Genomic DNA, 11086 nt, shown 5'->3' with positions numbered 1-11086 from the left:
AGTGGTTAGGATAGATATATAGTTACATTCTCTTAATGAATAGAGGGATTTGTTCTAATGGTGTTTGTAAATAGGATATCATGTCCAAATCTTGTACAGCAATTAACCACTAGGAAAAATGTATGCAATGTGTTAATTATTGAAACTGTCCTACCAATTTGATTTGAAACTGTCTCATTCCTATTTGTTTCTCAATAAAATTATGGAAAAAAAAGAATTAACTCCACCTTTTTAATCCTCCCCTTCTCCTTTATTTTTACTTTTTACTTCTTTCATTTTCCCCTTCTGCACTCATTCCAACTTCACTAGCATTACTATTAATTTATGAATATTTAGATTTTTTTCTTGCAACTGAGTTCAGTCTTTTTATTCTTTTGGTAATCTCTTCCAGGGTTAACTACTTCCATTGTAGGTGATGAAATACATAAGATGCCACTTCAAATGTGGGCAAGGTCATGAACATAGTCTCTATGTTCTCTGCAACTCGGAATTAAAACTTTTGATTCTTGTCTTATACTCCAGTCTCAGAAGTAGTTCCACTGCACAAGTTATTTGAAGACAGCCTTACGCTTTTTAGCAGTGGTCTCTGACCAGGTTCTATCTTCTCCATGAACACTACAATGAACTTAGTTTAGATATGCATTAAACCAAGAGGCATTCTCTCAAATGAGTTTAAATACCCTTCATTTTTAGACAACCTACATGACGTGTTTTTTTCCTCAAAAACAATGCCTCCACTCCAAATAAATCACAGTCAAAATAAACGAAACCTTCAAGATGACATCAGGCCCATTTGTCTAAAATCCTGGTGTTGTGTAGATGACAAGCAGCGGCCAGTTATGACAAGTGATAGATCCAAGATTGCCATCGAATGCCTAAACATTTTTCCATTTCTAAACCATCCTTAAAGTAAATCAGAGGATTTTCTCCACTCTCACAGCAGTCCAGGAGAGCAACAGTGCTGTCTGAATTCATGTTCCCAACAATAAAGAATTGACAATTTTTCAAATTATCAAAGATGTGCTTGATTTGCTCTGCAGTCCCTGTCATAAGCGATTTACTCTTTCTCATCTTTGTTCCTCAAGTTTGCCTTTGATTGATTTCATATAATCTTTGATGGACTTCCTGCAGACCTCTTTTGTGAAGCTGGTTTCCTGCAAGTGATGCTGCATTACAACATCTACACCAGTGACTACTGTGCTTCAGTGCCTTCACCCTTTGGGCTTTCAGCGGGGGCATTGCCACCAATGAGTGAGTCATCAATGTTACCCTCTGCTGTACTGCCCACCTTGCCCTCCACCTCCAGACACAGCCCATCTGCGATCTCCTGGATCTTGTCAATATTGGAAAATATCTCATCGTGGCTGATGAGGTCTCAGTAGATAGTCAAGATTGGTGGCTGACAGAGGCGGGGACCTGCACAAGCTTCCTAGCAGTGGCCTGGGGCTCAGAGCCAGCCCGGTTCATCCAGAGCAGCACTCTGGGGGAGGGGGAGTGGCCAGAAAAGGTAATCTTTAGATATTTGTTCACCCCATGGTATTATTATTGGATTATTAACTATTGTTGTGAGTAATGTAGTTGCTGTATTTAATACATATTTACTGTATGTCAGTATTTGGTTTCTCTTTACATCTGTATTATAATTGCAGATCTCTTTTCTAGTGTTAAGGCAGGATAGTGGTAGCTTTTATTGGTTCTTATAGCATGTCAAGATATAGATCATTTTTGACACAATTCTAAAAGCTATTAAAGAAAAGTAACAGAGCAGGCCAGATAGCTCAGCAAACTAAAGGGCAGGTTTAGGCAGATCACAGGGACCTGGATTTGATCCCCAGCATGCCATGCCTGCCCTGCCTCTGGGATACCCTGAGAAGGAGATTGAGACTGGGCTTGGTGGTGCTCTCCTGTAATCCCACACTTGGGAGGCTGAAAACAGGAGGATCACTGTGAGTTCAATCTGTGTAATGAGACTCTGTAGGCTCTGTACTAAATACATATAAAGGAAGAAAAGAAATCCCATAAAACTAAAGCCGTTACAATTATAGCAGACTTCTCAACACAAACTTTAAATTCTATGAGAGCTTAGAGCAAAGTGTTCAATGTTGGGGGGGAAAAGCCAACTTAGTAACCATATTGACTATTCTAAAAAACTATTGGCTCAGTTATTTTTCTCCCATTGCTGGGACAAAACACCCACAACCCAAAATTAAGAAAAGAAATGTTCATTTACCTCACAGTTTGTGGAGGTTTCAGTACATACTAAACATAAACACCAACACAATTATAATGGAGGACCTCTAGACATCACTAACACAAATACACAACTAACCAAAGTATCGACAAACAGTTATGAGAGCTGAACTACACCTTCAAACATATGGAATTAAGGCATATTTACAAATGTTTCACCCAAGGACAAAGCACTGCACACTGACTCAGCAACACATGAAACTTTATCTAAAATAGACTGCAGAGGCTCATAAAGCATGCATAAATGAATATAGTCATAATAATCCCATTTATATCATCATATCATAATACACTACATCTGGAATCAATCACAAAAGAAGAATCACAGAAATTATGCAAATGCATATAGGATTAAAAAGTACACTCTTTTTTTTATTTTTTAAAAAGTACACTCTTAAATATTCAGTGGGTCACAGAAGAAATTAGATAGTTCCTAGATTTAAGTGACAATGCCAGAAAAGCACACTAGAATCTAGGAGAAAAATGAAAACAGTCCTAAGAGGTAGGATTATGCCTGCAAATCCCCACATTTGAAAAGGTCAATCTGATGTGGGGAGCACCACAAAGACCTTGGGGGAGGATGTGGTTCTGTCAAGTCTTGGCTGTGGCGGTGACCTCTGGGAAACAGGAGTGCTGCTGTGTCACAGATGCCTGTATGAAATGGGCTCATATAGTAATCATATCTATGAACTAAGATTTGGGGAATGAGAAAATAAGGCAAGATGGGTGAAAGTATGTAGCACCATCTCTATCTAAGATGTGTGCAGTGTTCAATAGTTTTATTTCACCTTAACAGCATTACCTCAGTACATCTGAAAATTCTTCAACTCCAAACTTGGAGCAGGTGTAGGATGCAGGACCCAAAGCAATTCTTCCTGCAATGCTGGAGACATTGATGATCCTCCCCCTCGCTCTCCTCACCAAGGAAAGCATGCTCAGGGTCACCTTGGTCAAACCAAAGAGGTTCACTTTGAAGACATTCATAGAGTCTTCAGCTTTCTGCCACTCATTCAGTCCTATTCCGGGATAAAAGCCTGCCTTGTTGACCAGTCCCCAGAGTCCTAAAACAATAAAAGTCATGTCAGGAGTTGAGTCTCAGATAAAAAATGATAACTGGTACGTTCCACAAGGCTCCTACTAAGCACAACTAAAAATAAGGACAAAATATCTTTTTTTAATGTTTTTAAATGTGTCTGTTACCTAAAAAGAAAGTAAGCCCTATCCCACCTGCCGAGTAGGAATTTCTGCTGCGTTCTGGGAACCCCAAGACTCAGTCCCAGCCTGGGTCCAGTGAGTGTGTGGGAGAGCTTTGGGCTACCCTGTGCCAGTGTGACCTACTCGTCCCAGCCCAGGTGCAGCGTGGGTGAGACCCTCTTTCACCCCCTTGGGACGCCCCTCAACACTCCACAGCACCTCCCCTATACCACCTGCCCAGTAGGAATTTCTGCCGCATTCCAGGAACCCCCAGATCCAGTCCTAGCCCAGGCCCAGTGAGTATGTGGGAGAGCTTCCAGCTACCCTGTGCTGGCATGACCTACTGGTCCCAGCCCAGGTGAAGCATGGGTGACACCCTCTTTCACCCTCTTGGGATGCCCCCATCACTCCATAGTACCCCCATACACCCTGCCCACAGAGTAGAAATTACTGTCATGTTCTGGGAATCCCCAGATCCAGTCCTAGTCCAGGACCGGGTGATGCCCTCTTACACCTCTTAGGATGTCCCCTATCACTCTGTAGTACCCCTCCACCCCACCCACAGAGTAGAAATTTCTGTTGAGTTCTGGGAACCCCCAGACCCAGTCCTAGTCCAGGCCCGGTGAGTGTGTGGGAGAACTGATCTCCCCCCACTCCACCTTGTCCCCTCCAGACTCAGCTCAGGCCTGGCATATAGGCCTGGGGTGAAACCCTGCAGCTACAATCCCTGCAGAGAGTGTAGGGAACAGAAACACTCAGCTAGTCCAGGGTCAGAACATCTTGCCAGAGGGGCAAAACAGGTTCACCCCCAAAGCCAGCAACAGGAAGGAACTGAGCACAGCAGCCAGACCCAAGCCAGGCACAGCTGGATAAATCTAAACTCTGTAGATCTACGCCTGAACTTTAGTAGGTGCTAAGGCTATAACTGCAACAAAGATCTACAACAAAGGTCAGAAGACAGAGTTACACAAAATGACAACAAGAAGCAGCAAAATGCAAACTCAGAACCCAAGCCCACCCACAGCAAGTGCAGAGGACACTAACACAGAACAAATTGGGAATTACACAGCTGAAAGCAATGAATCAACAGCTTCTAAAATAAAGAAACAGCTGCAGAAAGGTATAGAGGAAGTCAGATTGGGAATGAAAAAAGAAGTCCCTGAATTAATAACATCTGCAGTAAAGAATCAAATGCAGAAACATATGTAGGAAACCCAGTGACCACCCAGAACAAGTGCAGAGGACACTAGCTCAGCTCAAATGTATGAATTAATAGAGTCTATAGTAAATAAGCAACAGCAGAAAGTCATAGAGGAACTCAGAGCGGAATTCCTTTCTACTAGCTCAGCTCAAATATACGAATTAATGGTGTCGATAGTAAACAAAAAGAAAGTAAGACAAGTGAATAAATAATGTAATGTAAGAGAAAAAAACTAAGGTAGGCAGAACTCCAGAGGGTACACAGAGCACTGGTTCCTGGATTTTTATTTGAGTGAATTTACAAACCACTGTGAACTGGAACTTTACCTAAGCTACAGAATCTAATCAAAGACACATTTTTCATTCAATGGCTATACTATGAGTTTAAGGGTAAGCAGCAAGTCCTTAGAAGGTAAATTTCTCTGTCTTAAACTTTCAGGTAAGGAAAAATGGAAAAATGATCACCCCAGCAGCACAACCTCATTCACAAATCATACCTCACAAGAGTTTGCAACCTAAAGAGCACTGACCCAGGGGTCCAAAAGACCTCAAGCTAAGAATTATGTTTAAAATGGCTATGGGCTCTCAATGTTCCCTGGTATTTCCCCATCAACATAGACATTTTTTTGAGAAATACCTCAAGGAAACAGCAAAAAGTTACTAAGAAAAGCAGCAACACATTGTCATAGTTGACATAGCTCTAAATATACAAAGGAAAAAAGAGAAATGTGTAAGAACCACCAGAAACAAATGGTAGTAGAAAAAAATTTTCAAAGACTTTATATATGAGACTCACAAGACAAAATAAATATGATAAATACAACTGTAAAAGAAGGGATTATAAAGGTTAATAAGAATAAAATACAAAAAAAAAGCTGAGGCAGGTTGGGGAAATGCACCAATAATATTCATAAAAATATAAACTTTAAAATGTAGTGGGTAAGTTGAATAATATATAATCATAAAGGACAGAGTAGTAAATTGAAGATAGAAGGTATAAAATATATATAGCCAAACATGGTGGCTCATGCCTGTAATTCCACCATTCCAGAGGCTGAAGCAGAAGGATCGACACAAATTCTAGGTCAGCATGATCTACGGAGTGAGTTCAAGGTCAACCTGAACTATAAAGGGACACACTGACTACAAAAAAAAATTTTTAAGATATTAAATATATAGAATACAACACAAGGGAGAACAGAAGGCATAAAAAAAATGTAAAAGGAAAAACAAGAAAGGCATTAATTTAGGTTGATGCAGGAAGATCACAAATTTAATTTCCTCCAGGGCAAATTAGTAAGACTCTGTATCAAAACAAAGATAAAAGGGGATGTGGATACACTCACAAGTAGTTTGTACCTTGTGCAAATGCAGCCTCAAAATGTTAAAAAATAAAAATCTCTTCATATGTCTATTTAGACCCATACCAGCCTCAACCATGGGATTGACTGAGATGATGACTGAGACTAGGAACGATGGCACATGCCTGTAATCCCAGCACTTAGGAGGCTGAACACAAGTGGATCACTTTGAGTTGGATCTATCTAGTGAGACCTTGTAGAACCTGTAGACCCCATACTAAAATAATAACAGTAATAATAATATAGGGGAATTCAGGAAGTCTGGTCTTTCTGCCTTTTTGAAAACCTAAAACTGCTCTAAGCAACAAGGTACATAAATTTTGAACATACATAAATGTGTTTGTATGAAATATTAAAACAAAATTTTCAAGATGAGCATGGCAGACTTTGCAGAGTGCCTATATATTAAAAGCAAAAAAAGGGGAGACAAAAAAAAATTTTCTGTTCCTTTATTTCTTTGTTTGTGATACTGGGGATTAAACACAGCAACTTCTCACTGAGCTACATCTCCAACTGTTGGTTTTTTGTTTGTTTTGTTTTGTTTTGTTTTGTTTTTTAATTAGGCTCCCAAGTGCAGGAATTACGGGCTCACATCAGTTCTTGAAAGTTCTTCAGCTACGCAGAGTGGTGAATCCCTGTAATCCAAACACTCTGAGAAACGGAACGATCACAAATCCCAGGCCAACCTGCCCAACTAAGTTAAAAACACATTGACTCAAAGTTTTTATAAGGATGACCAGGTATGAAGTAGCTCAGTAACATAAGTGCCTGTGTGGCAAGCTCAGGGTTCTGAGTTCCATATCTGGTACCACAAAAAAAAAAAAAAAAAAAAACTTTAAAACAAATATATAAATGCTGAGGATGTAGCTCAGAAGAAAGACTCCTAGGATTAGAATAAAAAAAAAAAAAAAAAAAAAAAAAACCTTTAAAACAAATATATAAATGCTGAGGATGTAGCTCAGAAGAAAGACTCCTAGGATTAGAATAGAAGAAAGATAAAAGAAAAAGAAAATTCTTCAGACATAAACAATTGTGTCCATAAATACTCCTGCTGCAAGCTAAGAGAATAGTCTCCTATCTAGGAAGCTCTTCTTTCCATGTAAACATTATTCTTTTTGGGTTGTTTTGCTTTGTTTTGTTTTGTTTTGTTTTGTTTTGTTTTGTTTTGTTTTGTTTTGTTTTGTTTGACAAACTGGTGATTGAACTCAGGCCCTTGTGCATGCCAGAGAAGTACTTAGTCCACTGAGCCATCTCTCTGGCCCCCATGTAAACATTATTAATGAAATAAAATACAAGGGTCAGCCAAAAAGCTCAATGGATTAAAGCATCTGTGTAGGCAGACTCAGCAGCCAGGATTCAATCCCCTGAGTGCCACACCAAGCCTCGCCCCCAGGACCCACTGAGATGGCCACTGAGAATGGGCCTGGTGACACACACACCTGTAATCCCACTTCTTTGGGAGGTTGAATACAGGTGGATCACCGCAGACCTATGTTTTGAGCCCCTATAGAACCTGTAGACTCTTACTAAAAACACACCAAAAATAGTAATAAATAAACTACCACATTGATCATATTTCTAGAAATGTCAATGTCCCCTCTTAAACCTGGTTTTGCATCTTTGCAATAATCTCTCATACCTCTGTGCCCCACAAGCTCCTTTACCCACTCAGTGGCTGAAGTAATGCTCTCTGTCTCAGTGACATCCAGGATCACTGTCTGCAGTTGGCCAGACGTCTGCTTCCTCAGCTGCTCAGCACCTTCGGCTGTCAGACAGGCAGCCAGCACCCTCAGGCCTCGCATGTCCAGCTGTCTGGCCAGCAGTTTCCCGAAGCCCGAGCCACAGCCCTTGATGAACACATATTTGTCTTGGAGGTTGTTCACCACCTGCCTCTCCCGGTACCAGCACACAAGGTGGTACAGGCCCACGAGGGCTGCCAGGTAGAGCCACATGGGGAGGCTGCATCCTTCTCCTTCAACAGAAACACAACGGCTGCCATTTTATTCCTTCCTTTCTCTCAAGGTGACTCTGCTTCCTGACACTTAGTCTTACAGTGAAGGAGTCAGTGCCTAGAGAGGGACTCAGGGAGGTAACTAAACATGCAGTACAATGAGACAGGGGCCACAGCAGAAGTACAGACACAGTCTAATGGGCTACAGAGGACAATGAGCTATAGCCTGGCAGCACTCAAAAAGCTCCATAGGAGCAGTGATTTGGGTACTACTTCCTACAGGTCGGTAAGAATCCAGAAAGGATGCAGGGATGAAGCGGCACTCCAGGCAGTAACAATGTATATTTGGATGGAGTTGTGAGCAGCAAAATCTTCCTGATCCCTGGGAGCAGTTCAGTGTGGATACAGTGCCCAAAATTCAGAGGAAGAGATAAGAGATGAGGTCACAAAGAGCCAGATGATGAAGGAATTCAGAGGCCACAGTGAGGGAACTGGGCATTGCACAGCAGACAGTAAGGGAGTGCTTTTAGACTCTATTCCGGGACATGACTCGATATCTATTTGGAAAGACACAACTGCATGAGGAAATGAGAAAGAGAATGAAATAGAGCTCTGATGAAAGCAAAAAGATTAGTTGAATTAGAAAGACCAATAAATCATATAAAACACTGTACCCAATGTGATAAATAGAGACCAAAGGAAAGGATGATTCAAGTAAGTGTTCACAGATGGCTAAATTTCAATGTGGAAATATGCACTGTTTTTTAGTCTTCGTTTACGCCTGAATTAATACAATTATGACAACATAAGTAGAAGTCAAAGAGAAGCCAGAGCCCACTAAGACACTATAAGGCCTGAAAAAGAGAGGGAATACACCTGAAATTATAGAGGGTGGAGAGACATCCAATAGCTGCTGGTCCCTGATTTCCTCCATAGCCTTTTCCCTTACCACAATTTCTCTTATGACCTGTTCTTTAATGATAACTATCAACATTTTGTCTGTATGTCACTCATGTCCAGAGACTTTGCATGAGACTCAGATACAGGGCAACAGACTAATTAATCTTGCATAAGAAATTTGAAGGCTGTCTAATGTTGACACAGTGGCATGACTAAGTTGGGGGTCTTTAGCCAGATTTATGTTGAGGATCAAGAGCATCTGGCTCAGCAGAATGATTCAAAACATAATGAGTTTGACAAGAAAGGTCAAATTCAGTAAACCTGCAACAAGCTAGATGTCACAGAGGAGAAATTAGTCACTGAAAAGACTAGCAAGAAAAAACTAAGTACTACAGATGAAGACAAGAGAAAAGGTGGCCTTAAGGTAATACAAGAATCAACAGAAGTCTATATTTTAAAGCCTCAGAATTGCAAAAATGAAAAACTTTCCCTTGAGAAGACAGTCCCAGAGCCATGTTCCAGAATGGCCATGATCTAGGTAAGTTGTTCCTCAGGATTTGGTTCATAATCACTCAAGCTCTGCAGCCAAGAGAGAAGGTAGCCTGCCTACTCTCCACCTCATGGGCAGTCTTCAGCATCATTTACATGGTGCTGAATTTAGGTGCATTCAAAATGTAAGAGTTGTGGACTTAGTACAACTTCTGCCCAGATATCAAAGAAAGGCCTGGGAGGCCAGGTAGTGTGCACCTCTGAGAGCAGTGTATGGGGATGTGCGTGGAAAGCCAAACGTGCAGTGGAGATCCAGAAATTTGAAGAAGTCAAATATGGATAGACTGAGTAAAACTGCAAGGCAGGAGCAGAGCTAGGCCAAGAGAAAAGCCATGGAAGCTACACCTGACACTCCCATGGGCCCAGATTCACCCAAGCCCTTTAGAGTTTACATCTGGCCCCAAGTTGCCTCAGATACTGATACTGCACAGGGAACAGGATTAATGTTTTCCACAATGGATATTGGACATGATTTGCCATGCCTTTGTATCCTCCTACTTGTACCATTTGGAATGACAAAGTTTAACTTTGCTTTTGGTGTCAGAGGAGATCAACTTTATTTTTATTTGTGAGAGGATCACAGTTAATAGTTTGCATTAAATCGCAGATCAGACTTTAGACTTGGTTGTTTGTTTGTTTGTTGGTTGATGGAACTGGGAATTGAACTCAGGCCCTTGCCCTTGCCACCGACTTGGATTGGTGAGAAATACAAAAAAAGTGTTAGAATTTTGGTAACTCTTAGAGATGGATTAAATGCCTTTTGTATAAAAGGATATACATTAGTCTTTGTGGGGGCAGAAGCAAATTGTTATGGCTTGTGTTCAGAAATCCCTCCAAAGTTTTATCCCATTATTTTTCACAGGTGTCTGGATCTAGAATGTCTGGGGCTGGAAATGATTCATGATGCAATGCTAGGATCAAGGGCACTAGGATTAAGGATGTGAGTGTTACTCCCCATAAGTATCCTACACAAGATAAGGGGCAGAAAGACCTGTGATCATCCCTTGGAGGCTCTCACCTGCTTGGTCCCCACGGACTGATTCTCCTCTGCGATGCTTCTCTGCCATGATACTCTACCTATGAGTCATCCCACTATGAGCATCAAGGAGCCATGAGCTAAGTAATCCTTTCCTCCTTTAACTTGGCCATTGGATATAATGAAAAGTACCTAAGACAATTATATAGATTTATGACTATCTAATGAGAGAAAACCTATACTCATTATTCATCAGTGATTAATTGCATACAGTAATTTATAGTCTAGTTTCAAGTAATTTATTATGCATAGCATAACCATTTTAACAGGAGTGTCCCTTCCTCCAAGCTTTGTTCCAGGGCTAGGCAACAGAGACTGGGTCAGCACTTGCAGTGGAGGCCCTGTGCAGGCTCCCAAGATGGAAACTGGGAACTTGAAAAGGTGTTTTGGAAATAGCCTGTCCCGGGCACTGGCAGAGGTGGCAAAGGTTCAGCCCAGTGAACCAGTAGAGTACCTGGCTCACTGGCTTTATCATTACAGAAAACTTGAGACAGACAAAGAAAAGAATAGGAGGCCAGGAGATGGCTCAGTAGAATGAGTACTTCCTGGCAAGCGCAAGGGTATGAGTTCAGTCCCCAGTTCCATCAAAGAAGGAAAGAAAGAAAGAAAGAAAGAAAGAAAGAAAGAAAGAAAGAAAGAAAGAAA

The 11086-nt window shown here is 41.1% G+C and overlaps 1 pseudogene; it reads right to left on the bottom strand.

The window, feature by feature from the left end:
• Positions 1-11086, bottom strand: part of LOC101571738 — a 26967-nt pseudogene that overhangs the window by 13071 nt on the left and 2810 nt on the right.

This window comes from Octodon degus, unplaced genomic scaffold (assembly GCF_000260255.1).
Source record: "Octodon degus isolate 3935 unplaced genomic scaffold, OctDeg1.0 scaffold00286, whole genome shotgun sequence".
NCBI classification, from domain to species: domain Eukaryota; kingdom Metazoa; phylum Chordata; class Mammalia; order Rodentia; family Octodontidae; genus Octodon; species Octodon degus.
This window is presented reverse-complemented; position numbering and strand designations above follow the sequence as displayed.